Source organism: Talpa europaea (genome assembly GCF_964194135.1).
Source record: "Talpa europaea genome assembly, chromosome: 8".
NCBI classification, from domain to species: Eukaryota; Metazoa; Chordata; class Mammalia; order Eulipotyphla; family Talpidae; genus Talpa; species Talpa europaea.
Window position 1 is genome coordinate 23,601,495 of NC_140075.1, and position 20,231 is coordinate 23,621,725.

Genomic DNA, 20,231 nt, shown 5'->3' on the forward strand with positions numbered 1-20,231 from the left:
GTTTAGTAGGTCAAGAAATCTCCACACAGCTCTCCACAGTGGTTGGACCAGTTTGCACTCCCACCAACAGTGCAGAAGAGTTCCTTTTTCTCCACACCCTCGCCAACATTTGTTGTTGCTAGTTTTTTTAATATGTGCCATTCTCACTGGTGTGAGATGGTATCTCATGGTAGTTTTGATTTGCATTTCCCTGATGACAAGTGATGTTGAACATTTTTTCATATGCCTGTTGGCTATTTGCCTTTCCTCTTTGGAGAAGGTTTTTTTTTTTGTTGTTGTTGTTCTTCTGCCCATTTTTTGACTGGATTATTTACTTTTTTTTTTTTTAAGATTTATTGACTTTTAACAAGAGCTGGGGTACAGGCCAGAGGCATGGGAGGGTGAGAGGATTTGTTACAGGGCAGGGAGAGGGGCACCCCAGACCCTGCAAACCTGCCTGCTCTAACTAGGTTCTGCCATCCACCGCGTCAACACAAAACATATGAGACTTTAGTGGGAAGGAACTTTAATAAAACTAGGAAACAATACAGGAAAGGCAAAGAGTCTAGTTTCTAAATGAAGCACCCAAAGTTACCCGTCCCCTCGTGGGTAAAAGTCCATCCATATGGGATCGGCCCAGAGCAAGACCCCAAAGCCTGCCACAAGTCTAAAGCATCTTCCAGTGGGGACCCACAAAAAAGGGTCAGAAACAACCAGAAAGCCCGGAAGGAAAAGAGCAAAATCAACATCAAGATAAAAGCTGCCATTGTCACCTCCCCAAGGGTCTCATCCACATCTGTGTCACCCAGTCCACCACCAAAAGACAAGCACCCAGTTCACGTGTCTCTAGGCTCCATGTGCCTCCTCCAGGTCTCCTTCTGGCTCCATCCTGCTTCCTTTCTTCCCCAGTCTCCTCTGCATCCTCTTCTCTTCCTGCTCAGCTCCACCCTCCCTTGCGTGGGGCAGGGAACCTGGAACCTCCCACTTTCCTGGGGACCACCCTGTTACAAATTGACCAGAGACAGAGCGGGGAGCAGAACAGGCAGATGACAGAAATACACTGCGGAGAGGAGCAGCGGGCGTGACAGGAGAGGTCTGCCGCGCCATGTGGCAATCTCCCTGGCCCTCCGGGAATCAAACCTGCACTGCAGAGGCTGCGGACAGCTTCATAGAGCTGCGCTCAACCCACTGCGCCATCGGGGAGGCTGGTTTTTTTTGTAAGATTTATTTATTTATGTATACAAGAGCTGGGGTACAGACCAGAGATGTGGGGGGGGGGGGTGAGAAGACTCACCAGAGACAGAGTGAGGAACAGAACAGGCAGACTGACTGAAATACACTGCTGAGGGGAGCAGCAGGCGAGACAGGAGAGGTCTACTCGCCATGTGGGTTGCTCTGCAAACTTGCGCTGCAGAGGCTGCGGATTGCTTCATAGTGTGGTGCTTAACCCCTTGCGCCCACCAGGGAGGCCCCTGAGTTGTTTTTAATGGACATCGATGGGACTGCATGTGTCTAGGAAACAGAGATGATTCCTGGCCTTCATCCTCCTGCTTGTATCTGAAGCCTCAATCCCTTCCTTTACCAGCAGTTCCTGAAATATACCAGTAGGGGGAACCCATGCCTGCAATGACCAACACTTGCAGAGTTGACTCACCAGCTAGGTGGCTGGGCTGGCAGTTTGTACTGGATGCTGGTCTACACACAGCTCATTTCATCACCCCTACCTCCTCACCAACCTGGCAGCTCTGAACACACCACCCACTGCTTGCTTGTTGAGTTAGAATATGAATGCCCATCCAACCTTGCTCCCACTAACTGTCCAGGATGAAAAAAGGCCCAGAATGGACCTGGGTCTAGTAAGAACTGACTTGGACATTGGCTGAGCCCCTATGCCACATCTGCAGGACACATTCCAGATCTCACTTGGATAACCACTGAGATATACTGCAAGGCTAGTCTTACTTTTATCTCCATCCTCAGTCTGATACATTCTTCCCTAGTAATCTCTCTCCCTCCTAGTCCTCAGCTCCTGGGGTACTCAGAGCTCCCTGTTCTGTTTCTGCTCTAGATTCTCTTCATACCAATCTCATCCCAATCTGGAACTCCAGATGTTTTCTGTTTTTTTTTTTTTAAGATTTATTTTTATTTATTTATGCATACAAGAACTGGGGTACAGGCCAGAGGTGTGGGGGGGTGAGAGGATTCACCAGAGACAGAGTAGGGAACAGACAGGCAGATGTATTGAAATACACTGTTGAGGGGTGCAGGGGCAAGACAGGCAAGGTCTGCAGCACCATGAGGGTAGCTCCCTGGTCGGGAGCAGTGGCTGAGGATAGCTCCATAGTGCTGAGACTTAACCGCTGCACCACCAGGGAGACCCTCAACCAGAAATTCTTGCAGGTCTAGGAAGTCAGTTGCACATGATATTCTCTCCTCTCTTCTCACCTAACTGTACTGCCTGGCCCTTTGCCCAAAAATTCTTACTCCTAGGACTGGGATCCAGAAGACCTTTGTGAGTAGAACCTAGTCTTCCTCCACCCTCCAGGTACCAGAAGGCCTGAAGGAACACCCATGGCCTGCTGGTCCCTCCCCAGCCTGCAGGTACCCTGTGTCCCATCTCCCTGACCTTCCAACTCCTGTCCCTCGTGTTTCTGTCAACAGCTGAGCTTTGCTCATGTTGATCCTCTGAGTGATGATCCTACTTCATCACTGAGTAGCCTCCCTGACTAAATGCCTCTGGTTGGTGCTTTAGGAGGAGGATGGGACTGAGCAGGTTCTATGATTCAAGCAGACAGACAGATAAAGGAGATTCCTGGAGCCCTCAGTGGCTTTCTCAAGCTTTTTTTTTTTTTTTTAAGATTTATTTATTTATTTATACAAGCTCTAGGTACAGTCAGAAGCGCGGGAGGGCGAGAGAATTCACCAAAGCCAGAGAGGGGAACAGAGCAGGCAGACTGACTAAATACACTGCTGAGGGGAGCAGCGGGCACGGCAGGAGAGGTCTGTGCGCTCTCTGGGACCCTCTCCGGTGGCCAGGGATCGAACCAGCCCTGCAGAGGCTGCGGGCAGCTTCACAGCCCAGCGCTCAGCAGCTGCACCACCAGGGGAAGCCTGGCTTTCTCAAGCTTTTATTGATCTTTTACATGTAGTGCAGCAACCAGGTACACGGCAGGCAGGGGTGCCGGGGGAGCCAGGAGGCCAGGAGGCCTCTAAGCCCCCAGCAAGTCTTCACTGGGTTCTTGGGGCGTTGATTCTTGGGTGTTCTCTCTCTCTCTTTGTTCTCCCTTTTCCTCACTCCCTGTTTAAAAAAAACCCCTTTGGTTTCTCTCTGCTTTTGTGTTCTGCATTCTTAAGCATGAAGAGAGGACCCACCCACTAGGTCATTCCCTTTGTCCTGGGGTTTGCCCCATTTCATTATTCCTTTAGATATGTCAAATTTTTGTTTTGTAAACAGCTGTATTTTAGCCACTATCTTTCTTGAAATTTTCCAAAACAACAGAGTTAGTTTTCATTGAAATAACAATTCACTTTCCTTTTACCCTTGTGTCTATGGTTTAGTTATACTTCATTAAATTATGTAATTACAATAACAAGCACAAAACAGCATAAACAGGTTTGGGGATGTGTCCCCAGAGAAGCTGACACCAAGAAGGGATTAAATGTGCAAGACACTTTTTAGGGCTGCTGCAGATTAGAGCCAGGTGGGGAAGGAGGCAGGGGATCCTGGACACTGTCAGACCAAGTTACAAGGCTGACCCTGGGCGACAGAGGGAAGGAAGCCAGTTGGGTGAAAACATCGTAGACTGCACTGCAGCTCTGGGGAAAGCTCGACAAGGTCACTTGAGAGTCCTCCAGCCCAAGTCACACATTTTCTGTCCCTTTTCCTTGAGTGCGAGAGTTTTAATATCCCATCTGTGCTCACTCATTCCCTGGGAGCAGCCCAAGGGAAATTTGCCCTTGGTACATTTGCAGCGATGAATTTCCAAGTACAGCAGCTAGGGTCCTCGATCCATTACTCTTACTGCAATCAAAGACGTGAAAAGCCATTATCACGGCCACCACAAGTAATAAACACAGTTGGTCCTTGTGATATTGGCTGTGGATTTAGCATGTAACAGCATGTAACAGAAAACTCAAAGAGCGATGGCTTAAGCAAAATTAATCTTCTTTCTCTCATCTAATGAGAAGTCCAGGAATACATGAGTTGGCTCAAACTTTAAGATTCAGGGTAGGGGTCTCAAATTCTCTTGGCCTTTCTCTCAGATTTTTCTTTTAAAGATGTATTTATGCATACAAGAACTAGGGTATGGGCCGGAGGGGTGAGAGGATTCACCAGAGCCAGAGTGGGGAACAGAACAGGCAGACTGACTGAAATCCACTGCTGAGGGGAGCAGCCAGCAAGTCAGGAGAGGTCTGCTGTGCCATGTGGGTAGTTCCCTGGCCGCCTGGTGATCGAACTCTGTGCTGCAGTGGCTGCAAATAGCTTCATAGGTTGCGCCACCAAGGAGGCCCCTTTCTCTCAGATTTTTGAGGTGGCATCTCAAGTGCAGTCATCATGGTTGCACAGTAGGCAGCTGGAAGTAGCAAGGGTGAAGGGCACAAGGGCAGGCTGACTGAGTCTGCACCCCCTTTAACCAGCTTTGCAGAACACCTTATGCAACATTTCCATTTATTTCTCATTGGCCTCAACTGCCCCCCAGTTACCTCTGTTTGGCAAGGTAGGTACTGTGTGACACATTCTAGCTTTTTAACTGGGCACATTGTCCCTCCAATAAAATCAGTGTCGCATTAGTAAGGACTAATTAGTAAGAAAGGGAGAGTGGACAGTGAGGAGATTATCCACTGTCCCTGCCACACTGGGCCAGCACAAGCCCAATCAAGAGGGGCCTGTTACCCTCTGGGCATACTCAGGGGCCATGGCTTCATCTGAGCTCTGCCTGCAAAGGGGATGGGGAGTTTTCCTCATCCAATGACTCAGAGCCACGGAGGTGGCACATGTGTGGTGAGCACATCTACTGGGTTATTTTTATTTCACTAGAATGTGAGCTCCGTCAACAGGAATCATTCTTGTGCTGTCCACAGTCACCTCCCCAGACCTGTATGAGTGCCTGTCACATGATAGAGATCTGATCCATATTTTGAATGAATGAATGATTAATCACAGCATTGCTTTCTTCCCTGGGTGCCGCTTCAATAAACTCCTAGCACCTGATTGTCTTGAATGTGGAACCTGCCAAAGCCGGTGAGGGATGGTTCCTCCCCAACACTGACCCTCCATGCACACTCAGCAGATAACTTCAGCTCCTCCAGGGATAAAAAATAACTGGCATGCCTCTACATCCCTGCCTCCTTGCTACCTGTTTCAGACTAAGAGACTTGCTATAGATTAATGTTTGTGTGTCTCCCAACCCAATACATGTGTTAAAATCCTAGCCCCCAAAGGGGATAGTATTAGAGGTGGGACCTTGGTGTGGGGGAGTGAAAAGTTCATGCAAGTGCTAGCCATGTGAATGCGATCTGTGATCTTATCAAAGAGACCCCATTTGAGGACACAATGAGCAGCCTGAGGCCTGGAAGAGGGACCTCCCCACCCACCCTGGAGCCTGATCTCAGGGGTCCAGTCCCAGAGCTGTGAGAAATAAACTTCCATTGTTGATAAGTCATACCATCTATGGGATTTTGCTGAGCAGCCCAAGTGGACCAAGACAGATGTTTTCCAGGCCAAAGCCATTCTTGCAATTATATTCTGATTCCCCCACCCTTCCTCACCTCTTCGGATATCACAGAGGGATAACTAGGTCCCTCAGTTATCCTCCTGAACGTCTTTAGGTGTATCAATTTTTTGAGTCAATGTCTTCAACTTCTCCTTGTTTTTCCTATTGATCCTTCAAGCATCTCTCATAAGAAAAAGGAGCACTGTGGTCCCTCCATCCATAGCCTACTTGAGCTATTCTTGAACCTCTATCCCGGGGTGATTCCAGTCTCTCCCCGGGCAGTAAGAGTCCTATAGGCTGAAGATTTCCTTTTATTTATTTGTTTTTAAAGATTTATTTATTTGGGCCACCCCAGTGGCGCAGCGGTTGAGAGCTGGGCTGTGAAGCCGTCCGCGCCTCTGCAGCACCGGTTCGATCCCCGGACTCCAGCGAGGGTCCCACATGGAGCGCAGACCTCTCCTGCCGCCCGCTGCTCCCCTCAGCAGTGTATTTCGTCAGTCTGTCTGTTCTGCTCCCTGCTCTGGCTCTGGTGAATTCTCTCACCCTCCCGCGCTTCTGACTGTACCCAGTGCTTGTATAAATAAATAAGTAAATAAATAAATCTTTAAAAAAAAGATTTATTTATTTATGCATACAAGAACTGGGATATAGGCCAGAGGTGCCGGGGAGGGGGAGGGCAGGGAGAGAATTCACCAAAGACAGAGTGGGGAGCAGAACAGGCAGATCTACTGAAAATAAACTGCTGAGGGGAGCAGTGGGCGAGACAGAAGAGGTCTGCTGTGCCATGTGAATAGTTCCCTGGCCAGCCGGGGATCGAACTTGTGCTGCAGAGGCTGTAGACAGCTTCACAGTGCTGTTCTTAACCACTTGCACCACCAGGGAGGCCCCCTTTTTTTTTAAGATTTATTTTTTATTTATTTATGCATACAAGAGCTGGGGCACAGGCCAGAGATGTGGGAAGTGAGAGGATTCCCCAGAGACAGAGTGGGGAGCAGAACAGGCAGATCTACTGAAATGCACTGCTGAGGGGAGCAGAGGGCAAGACAGGAGAGGTCTGCCATGCCATGTGGGTAGCTCCCTGGCCGGGGAATGAACTCAAGCTACAGTGGCTGCCTATAGCTTGATAGCACTGAGACTTCATCCCCTGTGCCACCAGAGAGACACCTGAAAATTTCTTGATAAGCCAAGGATTCTTGGCTATAAGTGTGAAAAAGCCAATTCTGGCTAATGTGAAGAGAAAAGGTATTTACTGGAAGGATATAAAGCAAGTTGTAGAACTAATTGTCTTGGTCTTACTCAAGACCCATCAATTATAATACTGGTCTTGGCCTGGCCTCTCCTGGGCCTTTCCTAGTGGTACCATCACTTAGGATGGGACTGCCAGGCCCTTTGACAGTTTATATCTGGTTTATTCATCAGCCTCTTGTGAACTAATTTGCTGTAAGTGATCCTCACTTTCAGGAATGAATAATTTTGTGGCTATTCATTGTTTAATAAGAAAAAAAGATGATTATTTTCCCCACTTGCTTTTTGAGAAACTGAAGTTAATTTGCACCAGGGTTAAGTTTTTTACTTTTCATTTCAGCAATTTTACTGCTTTATTGTTTTGTTACCATAGGCAATACATTATGAAAATAAAAACACAGTTATGCATATTCCCCCAAGCAAATTAAAACATGGAGGCTAATTAAAACAATGAACAGGGCCTCCCTGGTGGTGCAAGGGGTTAAGCACAGCACTGCAAGGCAATCTGCAGAGTTCTAGCCCCAGCCGGCCAGGCTGGGGTGCAGCAGACTACTCCTTACTCACCTCGCTGCTCCCCTCAGCAGTGTATTTCAGTCAGTCTGCCTGTTCTGTTCCCAACTTTGTCTCTAGTGAATCCTCTTACCCCTGCACCCCTCTGGCCTGTACCCCAGTTCTTGTATGCATAAATAAATAAATCTTTTTTTAAAAGGGCTTTAAAAAAAGTCAGGCTCATACTGTTACGGGGCAGGGAGAGGGGCACCCAAGACCCCGCAAACCTGCCTGCTCTAAATAGATTTTGCCATCCGCCACATCAACACAAAACATATGAGACTTTAATGAAAAGGAACTTAATGTAATTAGTGAACAATACAGAAAAGGCAAAGACTATGGTTTCTAAATCAAGCACCCAAAGTTACCTGTCCCCTCGTGGGTAAAAGTCCATCCAAATGGGATTGGCCCAGAGCAAGGCCCCAAAACCTGCCCCAAGTCTAAAGCACCTTCCAGTGGGGACCCTCAGAAAAGAGTCAGAAACAACCAGACAAGCCTGGGAGGAAAAGAGCAAAATCAAAATCAAGGTAAAAGCTGCCATTGTCACCTCCCCACAGGTCTCTCCCCCACATCTGTGTCACCCAGTCCACGACCAAAAGGCAAGCGCAGTTTCTTCATGTGTTTCTTTGCTCCATGTGCCTCCTCCAAGCCTCCTTCTGGCTCCATCCTGCTGCCTTCCTTTCTCAGTCTCCTCTACAGCTTCTCCTCCTTCCTGCTCAGCTCCACCCTCCTTTGGGTGGGGTAGGAAACCTGGAAATTCCCCCCTTTCTGGGGACCATCCTGTTACAATACCTGATTGTCCCTAGAACATTTTGGTCATCCCTGAACTCGGGGATAGTGGCCCCAGCCTTGTTGCTCTGTGGTGCATGGGCCATTGTGATGCTGGGCCCCTTTGCACACTTAGCCTCCTCCCAACCCTCATCTCTCTCTAGGGGTCCTGGTGATCATCCCCCAAAATCCCAATTCTGTAGAGTGGGCAAGAATGTAGCCTCATTAGGCCTCCCCTGGTGGCACAGTAGTTGAGCGCTGGGCTGCGAAGCTGCCCACAGCCTCTGCAACACCGGTTCGATCCCCAGCCGCCAGCAAGGGTCCCACATGGGTGCAGACCTCTCCTGCCTCGCCCACTGCGCCCCTCAGCAGTGCATTTCGTCAGTCTGCCTGTTCTGTTCCCTGCTCTGGCTCTGGTGAAAACTCTCACTGTCCCATGCTTCTGACTGTACCCAGTGCTTGTATAAATAAATAAATAAATATTTAAAAAAAAAAAAAAGAATGTAGCCTTTCTACTTCCTACCCTCTCAAACATTTCGGTCTCAAGACCACTTTAAAAAAATTATTGATAGCCCCATAGAACTTTTTATTTTATTTTTATTTATTTATTTTTTAGATTTATTTATTTATTTATACAAGCACTGGGTACAGCCAGAAGCGCGGGAGGGTGAGAGAATTCACCAGAGCCAGAGCCGGGAGCAGAGCAGGCAGAAGGACCGAAGAACACTGCTGAGGGGAGCAGCGGGCGGCAGGAGAGGTCTGCGCGCCATGTGGGACCCTCCTCCGGTGGCCGGGGAGCAGCCGGGGATCGAACCGGCGCTGCAGAGGCTGCGGGCAGCTTCGCAACCCAGCGCTCAACCGCTGTATCACCGGGGAGGCCCCACAGAACTTTTTATTTATTTATTTTTTTAAAAGATTATTTATTTATTTATTTTATTTATACAAGCACTGGGGTACAGTCAGAAGCGCAGGAGGGTGAGAGAATTCACCAGAGCCAGAGCGGGGAGCAGAGCAGGCAGAAGGACTGAAGTACACTGGTGAGGGGAGCAGCGGGCGGCAGGGGAGGTCTGCACGCCATGTGCGACCCTCCTCTGGTGGCCGGGGAGCAGCTGGGGATCGAACCGGCGCTGCAGAGGCTGCAGGCAGCTTCGCAACCCAGCGCTCAACTGCTGCGCCACTGGGGAGGCCCCCCCACAGAACTTTTTAAACATGGATTATGTACCAATGTTTAACATGTCATAAATTAAAACTGGGAAACTTGACAAAACATATTAATTCATTTAAAATAGGTGCACTCGGCTGCCTGCTGGGTCTGCAGGCTGTCCTTCATGACACCCTGCACCCTCAGGGTTCTGCAAGGTAGGAGACTGTTACCCGGAGAAGGTGGTGAGGACACAGCCAAGCGCCCCGTGCTGCTGGTGAGCTTCCTGCGCCTCGCTGCAGCAGAGGTGATGGCGCTGGCAGCACAGGCTGGCAGTGGACAAGGTCTGGGGCCCAGCTAGCTCTGCAGGATTCAAGAAGAGTTGTTTCCTGGGGCAGAATCCTAGCGCCTGACACCTCCCACTGGCTCCCCTCAACCAGGTTGACAGTTCAAGTCTTTTGGACAGATACAACCATTCCCAGTTGGGTGGAGAAGGCAGGAGACCCTCCTGATTTGCAGTTCACAAGAGGTGGTGACTTACCTCTGATGGAGTAGCCCCCACTCCAAATCCCACAGCTTCTGATTCAGAATTCCCTCCTTTGAAAGGGCCATCTACCTGAAGTTCCCCAACTCGCTCCTTCCTGCGCCAACTTCACTTTCTCCCATATCTCCAACCTGCCTCTCAGCCACAGCAGCTACTTCAGATTTACCAGCTGCCCTGGGCACTAGGAGGCCCAGCCTGATACCCTACAGCTTCCTTGAGTTTTGGGCACACCTGGGTAACTTCAGACACAGTCCAGAGTCCAGGGGAGGCAGTTCTTTCTCCTGAGTCCTAGCCCCAACCTGTCACACTTCCTTTGTCTTTGATCCAGTTCCAACATCTACTTCGTGCCTAGCACCAGGAAGACCTCACTGCAATCTAGGCCCTACCCCACCCCTCAGTCTAATAAAGAGCTTTTCAATAGGGCCTCCCTGGTGGTGCAAGGGGTTAAGACACAACCTATGAAGCTATTTGCAGCCACTGCAGCACGAGTTCGATCCCGGGCCTGCCAGGGAGCTACCCACATGGTGCAACAGACCTCTCCTGACTCCCCGCTGCTCCCCATAGCAGTGTATTTCAGTCAGTCTGCCTATTCTGTTCCCCACTCTGGCTCTCTGGCTCTGGTGAATCCTCTCACCCCCACACCTCTGGCCTAGACCCTAGCTCTTTTTTTTTTTTTTAAAAGATTTATTTATTTATTTATACAAGCACTGGGTACTGTCAGATGTGCGGGGGGGGGGGGGGGTGAGAGAATTCACCAGAGCCAGAATTGGGAACAGAGCAGGCAGACTGACGAAATACACTGCTGAGGGCCGCAGTGGGCGAGGCAGGAGAGGTCTGCGCGCCATGTGGGACCCTCGCCAGTGGCCCGGGATGGAACTGGCGCTGCAGAGGCTGCGGGCAGCTTCGCAGCCCAGCGCTCAACCGCTGCGCCACCAGGGGAGGCCCCGGCCCTAGCTCTTGTATGCATAAATAAATCTTTTTTAAAAATCTTTTCAATAATAACACTAAAATTAATATTTAAATGAATAGTAATTCACTTAAAATAACAATAAGCTCATGTTACCATACAAAACATTTTTAAACAATTATAAAAACATAAACAATTATATTTTTCAAAACAAACACACCCAAAAAGGAGTGAAAAAGTGGTATTTTTCTACAATTTACAGAGCTCTTTATAAAAAAAGATTTTATTTATTTTTTTGTATAGCAGAACTGGGGTGTCGGCCAGAGGTGCAGGGGGGTGAGAGGATTCACCAGAGACAGAGCGGGAAGCAGACAGGCAGATTTACTGAACTATACTGCTGAGGGGAGCAGCAGGGGAGACAGGAGAGGTCTGCTGTGCCGTAAGTCACTTAGCTCCCTGGCCAGGGATCAAACTCAGGCCCTAGCAATGACAGGGCTGAGACTTAACCCCTAGGCCACCAGGGAGGCCCCAATTTACAGAGCTCTTTAATGTCTGACTTAATAGAAAACGACTAGAGTCCCATATCTGCAATTATATCTCATCTGTTGCAGTATCGCAAGTCATGCAGCCATTGGAAAATTCCACTGTACATTCATGTGTGAATAAGAATGAAAAAGGCAAAAATGTCTTAGTGTTGTTCTAAAAATAATTTTTTTAAAGATTTATTTATTTATACAAGCACTGGGTACAGTCAGAAGCGCAGGAGGGTGAGAGAATTCACCAGAGCCAGAGCGGGGAGCAGAACAGGCAGAAGGACCGAAGTACACTGCTGAGGGGAGCAGCGGGCAGCCATGTGGGACCCTCCTCCGGTGGCCGGGGAGTAGCCGGGGATCGAACCGGCACTGCAACCGCTTCTGACTGGGTTGCAGCTTCGCAACCCAGCGCTCAACCACTGTGCCACCGGGGAGGCCCTCTAAAAATAATTTTGACCTTGCAAGACCTCCCCCTCAATATGTGTCTGGGGGCCCCCCAAAGATTCCTGGATCACATTTTAGGAAACACTGTTCTAGATCATGTCTTGGGGGTGGGTGGCTGACTTTTCACACCCAAAGGAGTTTGTCACTCAGTCCCTGGACAAATGCCATGCACCTTCTGAATATCAGGCTCTGTTCTGGGTGCTGTAAAGGTGGCTAGGAACAAATCAAAGTCTCTGCCCTCACAGAGCCTTCATTCTATTGGAAGAACAGGTGGCTAGCCATAAGCAAATAGTTTAGTCTGATGACATTAAGAGCCATGAAGAAAAATAAAGGCCAAGGAAGGAATAGAGATAGGAGGAGGGGGACCTCTAGGAGGCCTCTAGGAGAAGGTAACAGTTGGGCAGAAACTGAAGGATCTAAGGGAGAGAGCCAGAAGATATAAAAGAGAGAAACATTCCAGGCAGAGGGAAGAGCACATGCAAAGGCCCTGGGGCAGAGTATGTTCATTGTGTTTAAGGAAAAGCAAGGAAGCTGGTGAAACTTGAATGGAAAATGGTGGGAAATGAGATCAAAGGAGAGAGGAGTGCTTAGATTAGGGGTAGACATTAAAGAGATAATGATAATTTCACTGAATACATGCCCTTTTTTGAGGATGCAACAGATTATATAGTCTCCAAAAATGGCCACAGTGATATTTCTAGTCCCTTGTGATTTTCCAGAACCTTGCCATTCCTCATCAAGAAATGGATTCTGCTTCCTTTCCCCTTGAAACTGGGTAGGGCTCAGTGAATTTCTTGATAAACAGAATGTGGCAGAAGTTTCACCCAAAGCTTAGTTCTCTCTGCTGTCGTTGGATGCTCACTATGGAATCTGCCACCAGACCACGAGGAAGTCCAAACTAATCCAAGCAGAAAGGCCATATGGAGAGGCGCACATGGACATTGGAGGCTTTCAGCTGACATCTAGCATAATCCAACAGACATGCAAGTGAACAAACATTTAGATTATTCCAGCCCCCAGCCTTTGAGTCTTCAACTGAAACCCCAGACATGATGGAGAAGAAAAAACCCTCTTTGCACCCTGAATTCCTGACCCATGCAATCTGTGAGCATAATAATGATTGCTTTAACAGCTAATTATGGGGGAATTTGTTATGCGGTCATTGATCACTGAACAGAGGTCTCTTAGCACTCTAGGTGAGCTTTCCAAGTAAGGCCTGATTAAAAACCTGAGGTGATTTCTCAGGCTAAAGGCAAAGCTGACGAACCCATGGGGGTTTTAAGAGATCTCAGCAACCACCAGTCTCCTTCACTCCAGGAAGGAGTGAAGGTTGCGTCTGGACAGCTTTGGGATTAGGGCTGATGGATGAAAGCAGGCCCAGAGTAGGTTAATCAAGAATTGTCAGGCCCAGGCCTCCCCAGTGGCGCAGTGGTTGAGCACTGGGTTGCGAAGCTGCCCGCAGCCTCTGCAGTGCTGGTTCGATCCCGGCTGCTCCCCGGCCACCGGAGGAGGGTCTCACATGGTGCGCAGACCTCTCCTGCCGCCCGCTGCTCCCCTCAGCAGTGTACTTCGGTCCTTCTGCCTGCTCTGCTCCCCGCTCTAGCTCTGGTGAATTCTCTCAGCCTCCCGCGCTTCTGACTGTACCCAGTGTGTGTATAAATAAATGAATAACAGGGCCTCCCCGGTGGCGCAGCGGTTGAGCGCTGGGTTACGAAGCTGCCCGCAGCCTCTGCGGCGCCGGTTCGATCCCCGGCTGCTCCCCTGCCACCAGAGGAGGGTCTCACATGGCGCGCAGACCTCTCCTGCCGCCCGCTGCTCCCCTCAGCAGTGTACTTCGGTCCTTCTGCCTGCTCTGCTCCCGGCTCTGGCTCTGGTGAATTCTCTCGCCCTCCCGCGCTTCTGACTCTATCCAGTGCATGTGTAAACAGAACAAACAAAAACAAATAAATAAAGAAATAAACATGCCTCTATTAAAAAAAAAATTAAAAAAAAAATAAATGAATAATAAATAAATAAATCTTTTTTAAAAAAGAGAATTGTGAGTCCCAGTGCCTAATTCCTTACATCCTTCTCCTCCAATGAACAGAGGCCATACCTCCATGATGGAGAAAACCCAAGTCCTCCTTCCCCTGCTACTCATACTTCTGCCTCCTGCTGTAAACACCTCCCCCCATCATGAATTTTCCTTAAAAGTTTCAAATAGAAGTTGTAACTATAGGCCACACTGGCCTACAGATATATGTGTTGGGTTTTTTTTTTTTAAGATTTATTCATTTATGCATACAAGAACTGGAGCACAGGCCAGAGGTGCAGGGGATGAGAGGAGTCACCAGAGACAGAATGGGGGCACAGAACAGGCAGACTGACTGAAATACACTGCTGAGGAGAGCAGTGGGCGAGTCAGGAGAGGTCTGCTGCGCCATGTGGGTATCTCCCTGGCTGGGGTTCAAACTCCTGCTGCAGTGGCTGCAGATAGCTTCAGAGGTTGCGTCTTAACCCTTTGCACCACCAGGGAGGCTGAGATATGTGTATATTTTTTTTTAAAAATGTGTTAGTTGATGTGGTGATATGCCTGGTGATATTGTTAGGGAGAAAGGATATCCTGAGCTAATTCCATGCAGGCTTTGTGGACTCCACCCCCACTCCAGACTAAAGTCATCAGGACACTGGGAAAGACAAATCCCGTCACCACCAGAGGGAAGGTTGCTGGGACCTGAGGGTGGAGTTAAGCAGCCAGGTTTGGTATAAAAATCTGGGCCTTGGGGGTTCTCTCGCCTCCTGGCTTCACGGCTCCTGGCTCGTGGCCAGCTCTCAGAGTGCCATTTGGGATTCCAGATCAGCGGAGAGGGTAGGATGCATTTAAGACTTTATCTCCCACTTTTCTCCCTGAGTTGTACATTTCCTCATTTCCCCTTCCCTTGTAAATAAACCTTTTATTAATCTTTTGTGTGTACCTGCAGCAGAGTGTATTAAATCCCCTTTAAGCACATGGGTAAGGACCCACGGTCAGGCAACCCATTTTATATTGGGTCTGCCCTGTAACAATATGAGTGTCCACATCTGGATATTCAAGTCAGTCCTTCCACAAAGAGGTGGAGTTTCTTTTCCAGCACTTTGAATCTGGAGGTGTATCTTGGTTTCATCAATAGATATTGCATCGGGTAACACCACACTGACAAAGAGAGTCGTGGAGCAGGCTACATAATGCAGGATGCTGCTGAAGAGCAAGATCCTGGCCTTTTTATTGATACGCAGCATTGATTGTAAGGGGGAGGAGCAAAAGGAGATAAAGGGGAAGGAGATTAAGGGGAAGGAGATTAAAGAAAGGGGAAAAATGTAGAAAATCAGGGATGGTGAGTCTGCCCTCCAGGCACTTCTCATCTGCTTGATGACTCGGTATTGTCATTGAGACCAAGCCCTAATTCCCCCCCACCCTGGTTTTAATCTTATCAACAAGGGTTCCACTCATCAGCTTCTGGAGTCCCTTGTCATACATTGGTCCTCAGCCCCCCAGGCATTCCCGGTCCTACCTCGTGATGCATAGCCTTGCCAGTGTGATCCAGCTTTGTGCTCTTGTTTGATTTGAAGGGCACCTTGCAGGCTTGGGCTCCTGTACCTATCTGACCAGGCCATTTTGACCTTACTTAGGATTAAGAACTATAGGTGACAAAATGGTGGCCAAACAGGCCACTTAGGAGTAGCAGACCCACAAAAAGAATGCAGAGGAAGTAGTAATGTGTGACTTGCAGGCCTAGGACTATGAGGCCTTGCAGCCCCATTTTCATCTTTTGGGATCAAGACACTCAAGAATAAACTTGGGGGCCTCCCTGGTGGCACAAATTTTAAGACGCAGCCTATGAAACTATCTGCAGCCATTGCAGCATGAGTTCAATTTCTGGCCAGCCAGAGAGTAACCCACCTGGCGCAGCGGACCTCTCCTGACTCACCCCATTGCTCCCCTCAGCAGTGTATTTCAGTCAACCCGCCTGTTCTGTTCCCCACTCTGTCTCTGGTGAATCCTCTCACCCTCTGCACCTCTGGTCTGTATGCATAAATAAATAAATCTTTAAAAAAAAAAAAAAGAATAAACTTGGATTTGAGGCCATGCAGAGAGAGGCCCAGTCAGCAACCCCACCCATTCGTTTTTTTTTTTTTAAAGATTTATTTATTTATTTATACAAGCACTGGCTACAGTCAGAAGTGTGGGAGGGTGAGAGAGTTCACCAGAGCCAGAGTGGGGAGCAGAGCAGACAGAGGGACCGAGGAGCACTGCTGGGGGGAGCGGTGGGCGCAGCAGGAGGGGTCTGCGCGCCATGTGGGACCCTCGCTGGTGGCCAGGGATCGAACCGGCGCTGCAGAGGCTGCCGGCAGCTTTGCAGCCCAGCGCTCAACCGCTACGCCGCCGGGGAGGCCCACTCCCACCCATTTTAACTTCCCCAGTGGAGGCACCAGACCCACGGGTGAACCATCATGAGTGCTCCTGTTGCAGTTCCAGTCAGCCTCCCAGCTGAATGGAGATGCGTGAGTGACCCCCACATGTGGAGCTGAATAGCTGCCCGGCCAAACCATACTGGTGGTAGGAATAATAATATTTGGGCCATTTAATTTTACATTGATTTGTCACACAACAATAGGTAGCTGAAACAGTTGATAGCCTTTAAAAACCTGAAACTGTCAAACAAATACATGGAAATTTTGGCTTCTTTTTTTTTTTAAGATTTATTTTTTATTTATACAAGAGCTGGGGTACAGGCCAGAGGAGTGGAAGGGTGAATGGATTCACCAGAAACAGCGGGAACAGAACAGGCAGACAGACCGAAAGCACTACTGAGGGGGGCAGCAGGCGCAACAGGAGAGGTCTGCCGTGCCATGTGGGAATCTCCCTGGCCAGCCGGAATGGAACCCGCATTGTAGAGGCTGCAGATAGCTTCACAGTGCTGCGCTCAATCCTCTGCACCCCACTGGGGCGGTCCCTTGAAATTTTGGCTTCTTTTTGGAGGACACTGGACCTGCATTGCTCACTTGAACTTCAGGGCAGATTCTGAAAGTGAGATCTTAAGGATAACAAAGCAACATTTTCAGGGGACAGACTTTGCCCACTGCTGTGACTTCTGGGGAACAGGATGGGAGCTGGTGACACCCGATTGCTATTGTGTTATCTCTCCCGAGGCAGGTTCTCGAGGCAGTCATTAATCAGCTAGTGGGCACGATTTCTGGGCAGGCAGAGAGTGTCCTCCCAGGAATTTTGCAAACAAATGATGCTCTTTTCCCTTATTGAAATATATAAAATTTATCTTCTGGAAAGTATGTACAGGGCACCTTGTGGTTTACTTCAGAACAATAGATGGCAGTGGGCACACTTTGCTAACATCATCTTTTGCTCAAGAGAAGGAAAGATACAACCAATTATCTGGTGGTGACAGGGTATCCTCACAGCCATAAGGGGGGTTTGATCAAGTATCTCCCTGAACTGGGAGGAACCCCAATTCCTCCAGCTTGACTTAAAGGCTCTCTTCTGGGCTGGTAGGCTGGGGGTGGGGGGGGTTGTCACTGGGTGTTTCCACTCTTACCACCAGGAGGACATGGGAAAGAGGCAATTGCCAGGCGGAGGTGGCCCAGGGAAGTGGGAATTATTTCTTGGACTCCTTCCAGTGCTCCAGACTCTAGGGGCCTCTACAGCATCAAAATTACATTGTTTATCCTGAGCCTGACTCTGACAGGATGTGAAGGGAGGGGAACTCTATGAATATAACATCCAGAAAAGCTGACACAGCCACTCCCCATTGAAATGAAGCGGAAAATGGTAAATCACACACAAGCAAAATAAACCACTAGGCCTGCATTCCTGCCTGTCAACAAACAGCTGACAGCTCCTGTGCCCCATGGAGGTTGACACTGGCCCCCCTGTTTATTTTACTCTACCCGCCCCCCAGGTTCACCTATAGGCTTTATTATTGTTCAGTAGCTGAGTCTTCCAGCAGGTGATTTGGCCTAGTTATTTATTTATTTTTTTTAAGATTTATTTATTGGGCCTCCCCGGTGGCGCAGCGGTTGAGTGCTGGGTTGCGAAGATGCCCGCAGCCTCTGCAGCGCCGGTTCGATCCCCGGCCACCAGGCAAGGGTCCCACATGGTGCGCAGACCTCTCCAGTCTCCTGCTGCTCCCCTCAGCAGTGTATTTTGTTAGTCTGCCTGTTCTGTTCCCCGCTCTGGCTCTGGTGAATTCTCTCACCCTCCTGTGCTTCTGACTATACCAAGTGCTTGTATAAATAAATAAATATTTAAAAAAATTATTTATGCATATAGGCCAGCGGTTGGGGGATTGGTGAGAGGATTCACCAGAGACAGAGTAGAGAACAGAACAGGCAGATTGACTGAAATACACTGCTGAGGGGAGCAGCAGGTGAGACAGGAGAGGTCTGCTGCACCATGTGGATCAGCTCCCTGGCCAACTGGGATCAAACTCATGCTGCAGAGGCTGCAGATAGCTTCACAGTGCTGTGCTTAACCCCTTGCGCCACCAGGGAGGCGCAATTTAGCCTATTTCTGCAACTTGGGAGCAATGATTCCACAGAAACCTGAGACAATTCGAATAGGTAAACACTACTGTCATCATAGACATTTCTATTTTACAGGATACCTATGGAGAGTTTCTGTGGTTGGACTAAGGGCAGAGCCCAACCCAGTCAGTTGGGCTGCAGAGTCCATGCTCTTAACCACCCCACAAGTGGGTATCAGATGGGCAAGCATTTTGTAGTGTACCCCTGAAAGATAGTTATGATTCTAGGAAGGTGTAGGGTAAATGGCTTGGTAAATGGTTTTCAGGCTTTTCTGCCCTCCCACCATCAGGATTGCCTGGCCTGATGGGGTACCCTCAGTTGTTACATTGTTGCAAACTATCTTATTTGCTTCTGTGGGCCATGGGAGGTGTATTGAGATAGTCACCAAGAGAAGCAGGAAGCAGAAGAGAGGCAGGAGAGGGAAGGGGAGAAAGCCACAAGAAGACAGAGAGAATCCTGGAGTGAAGACTTACTGGGGGCTTGGCAGCTTTCAGGCCTCCTGGCCCCCCGGTACCACTGCCTGCCATGTACCCGGTTGCTGCTTTTTACGTAACAGCTCAATAAAAGCCTGAGAAAGCCACCGAGGTCTCCACAACTCTCCTTTCTCCATCTGCGGGATCAGAAAACCTGCTCAGTGGTTCATCCTGCCCCTACAGAAGGCATTAATCAAGCACCCAGGTCAGAGTTGGAGGAGGAAGAGCAGCTTTGGTATCCCCCATGCCAGCCAGGTGCCGGGAAGAGAACTCCATGCTGGAGTTTCTACCCCTTTGTTATGGATGGCTAAGGTCTGCAACTAATGCTTTTCTGCCCAGCTTCCCCCCTCTTCCTGCAGGTGGTCAAGTGCCAGATTAAGAACAGACTCTGGCATCAGACTGACTTTGGATCTGGCTCCACCTCCCCTATGAACGGGTAACACCTGCTGCATAGTGCTTTTTGTATTAAATGAGTTCATTCATGTAAGTGCATAGTACAGCATCTGGCACATAGTGCAAGCTAAGTATCTGCATGCATCTCACCTAATAGCTCCGTACCTTCTCCCCACCCCAACATTCTCAGACATCCTGATTCTTCTGTTTTTGATCAATTCCCACCTTGGAATTAAGAGGAGAGACTTCTTCAGAGGGCAAAGCTGATCCAGAGGCGTGAAACAGTAACAGAGAATTTGGGGCTTCACAGCAGGCTCTTGGGAAGTCTTTCAGGACAAGTGCTCTCCCAAGAATGCCAATTGCCCAGGTGAGGGACCTTTTACTACACATGCCTCTGCAGTCCAGAAAGAAGATGGTGTAGGTGTTGGGGGGAGCAAGTGGCAGCGCTCAGCTCGCGGGGAGATGAAAAAGGGCTCCAATGGCTTCTTTAAAAAAAAAAAAAAAAAGGAAGGTTTTTTTTTTTAAAGATTTATTTATTTTTATACAAGAACTGGGGTGCAGGTCAGAGGCACGGGAGGGTGAAAGGATTCACCAGAGACAGAGCAGGGAGTAGAACAGGTAAACAGACTGAAGGCACTGCTGAAGGGAGCAGAGGGTGAGACAGGAGAGGTCTGCTGGGCCATGTGGGACTATCCCTGGCCGGCCGGGAATTGAACCTGCGCTGCAGAGGAATCGAACCCGAGCTGCAGAGGCTGCGGACAGCTTCACAGTGCTGCGCTCAACCCACCACGCCATCTTGGAGGCCCTCAAATGGCTTCTTTAATCTCTCTTTCCCCCTCCCATGGACCGCCCCGCTTTCTCACTCACTCTAAGCCCTACATAGCCCCTCTCCTCCCCTTCTAAGGATTCAGGTATCTTGACCTGTCTACCAGGAAAGCAAATTGAATTTTGTGCAAGATTAATGGCTCTTGTCTCCAAATGAC